The sequence below is a fragment of the Octodon degus genome, unplaced genomic scaffold (genome assembly GCF_000260255.1).
Source record: "Octodon degus isolate 3935 unplaced genomic scaffold, OctDeg1.0 scaffold00119, whole genome shotgun sequence".
NCBI lineage: Eukaryota > Metazoa > Chordata > Mammalia > Rodentia > Octodontidae > Octodon > Octodon degus.
Genome location: NW_004524695.1, coordinates 8,536,404 through 8,538,979, shown reverse-complemented (window position 1 = coordinate 8,538,979; position 2,576 = coordinate 8,536,404). Strand labels below are relative to the sequence as shown.

The following is a 2,576-nucleotide window of genomic DNA, read 5'->3' as shown; positions in this document are numbered from 1 at the left end:
TTGTTTTGTTTTGTTTTGTTTTGTTTTGTGGAGGGGGATATTTTGAACAAGGAGTGGGGAATTTTCTCCACATCTCACCAGTCTTGGCTTTTTGTGTTTTGTAGGCTGCACTATGCAAAATTATCTAACATATGCTTTTCTTGAGTCCTTCTTAAGTGAAATGAAAGACTTGAATGTGCTTTTAGAGCAGGTTATTCTGTGTGTCCTTTTTTAAAAAAAAAAATTAGAAATTATGGTTGCTATTCTTTCCAGTTATAGTACCTTTCAGTATTTGTTGTGGAAAAGACTGAAGTCACTGTGTACAAATAAAGACCCACCTGAGTCACGCATACTCTGCTAGTTCCACCCACAAATTAAGCAGTAATTAGCACAGAAAAGCACTCAACAATCCCAACTCTGTGTCCCAGATGGCTGACTCCAGAACGACACAGGCTCTGGCAGGGATGTGTGCCTGGGTGTCCAAGTAATGTGATTTGAGAAAATTCTGAGGATTTTAACCAAAGCTTCAGACTCACACAACCAGCAATAACTCTCAACCTTCTTTTAGTTTAACCAATCTTTGGTCCAAACCTATAAACTCTGAGTATCTTTTAATATGCACCAGTGTTTTAAATCAGAAACATGGAAGATTATCTGCCAACTCTGAATATACTCTCAATTTTTACAGTTTTATCAACATTGAACTGGATTCAAAGGCATCATTGCCATTGAAAACTATACAAAGTATATAGCAAGAAACATGAAAGAATTTAAAATAAAAAGGAGAAGGAGGAGCCCAGCACGCCACTATGTTTTCCCTACTGATAAACTTAACACCTATTTGATGTTAAGACTTAACTGTGAGTCTACAGTTCTTTGAAAACTTGCTCACCATCTGACATGATCACCAGTATTCATGTGTACACAAAAATGTGAAAGCATGAACTTTTCATAAAAGTGACAAAAGAAAAGGGGAAAAAAATTACCAGGAAGGTAACATCATTTAAAAAAAAAAAAATCTGTCATCATTTGCAGTCCTACATACTATATGGCGAGCACACTGAAAAATCTTTCTACCGTAAAAGCTATTATTTCTCTACTGTATTACTTAGGTTTCAACTTAGAATACACAACTTTGTTAGCAGGAACTCAATAGTGAGATGTGTTTTTAAAGCAATGAGAATTGAAATGGCAACCATAGAAGATCCGAAATTTAAACACCAATCCTAGGGATGGACAGAATGTGGGAAGAGATACTGACCCAGGACTCTTGAGAAGGATTGCAGCACCCACTGCTGTGCCCTGGGGACTGCAGCGGAGAGCACTGAATGCCCTTAGAAATGTAACCTATGGGAAATCGAGCTGATTACTCAGTCAACCTTGTCAGAATGTACATCCAAGAGCTTTAGTTGATAGGCGCTGGGGACTCAACAAGAGCAACCTGTTAGTGGGAGCTGGAGCTTCTGATGGCTGCAATGGAGTCTAGGAGGCAGAGGGACACCAAAAAAAATCACCTGCCCTCACTGTCTCTGAACCTCTGTCTCGCAGTACCCTTGGATTCCTTACATTTTCTTTTTTTGGAAACAAATTGCAAGGAAGCTCTGGAAACACCGATGCAGACCGAGGCCAGTAGTACAAGTGTAAGGACAAAGAATACACTTAAAAGCAAAGTGGCAAATGTATTTGCAGGCAGATGGCCTGGAGTGCCATGCCTATCAAAGCATGAAGCGAAATCTAGAGATGGTGGTATGTTTGTAATCCCAGCACTGAGGGGCTGAGACAGGAAGATTATAAGTTTGGGGCCAACCTGGGCTATCTTAGAAAATGCAAATTCTGCATGAGTTATATAGTAAAACCCATTAAAACCAGCAAATCAACAAGAAATGTATCTAAGATAAACACTATTGTAAGTCATGAAATTAAAATAGACCATAAAGGCTGTAACTCCGGCTCGGTGCTGTCGCAATGGGCAAGTTCATGAAACCGGGGAGGGTGGTACTGGTGCTTTCTGGATGCTATTCCAGACCCAAAGCTCTCATTGTGTAGAACGCCAACCACGGCACCTCCACCTGCCCCTACAGCCAGGCCCTGGTGGCTGGGACTGACCGCTATCCCCACAAAGTGGCAACCACCGTGGGCAAGGAGAAAATCGCCAAGAGGTCGAAGATCAAGTCCTTTGTGCAGGTTTATAACACAACCACCTCATGCCCACAAGGTACTCTGTGGACATCCTCCTGGATAAGACAGTGGTCAAAGAGGACATCTTCAGAGACCCAACCTTCAAGCGCAAGGCCCGGCGGGAGGCGAAGGTCAAGTTCGAGGGGAGATACAAGCAAGCAAGAACAAGTGGTTCTTCCAGAAGCTCCGGTTTTAGGTGGTTTTTGTTTCTATCATTAAAAATTTCAAAAACAATAAATAAATGAATAAATAAATAAATAAATAAAATAGACCATAAATTATTTAATTCATTCTAATGATCAGCTAAAATAAGTCTTGAGCTATTTCTTACAGAATAAAACAAAAAGAATTTTTATACCAAAAACCCATCTTGTCATAAAATGTACAAAATTAATTACTTTCAATGTCTTTAACAGGTA

At 40.0% G+C, this 2,576-nt stretch overlaps 1 pseudogene; it reads left to right on the top strand.

Moving 5' to 3' along the window:
• Positions 1 to 1,944: 1,944 nt before the first annotated feature.
• LOC105743362 lies at positions 1,945 to 2,362 on the top strand (annotated as a pseudogene).
• Positions 2,363 to 2,576: the final 214 nt, after the last annotated feature.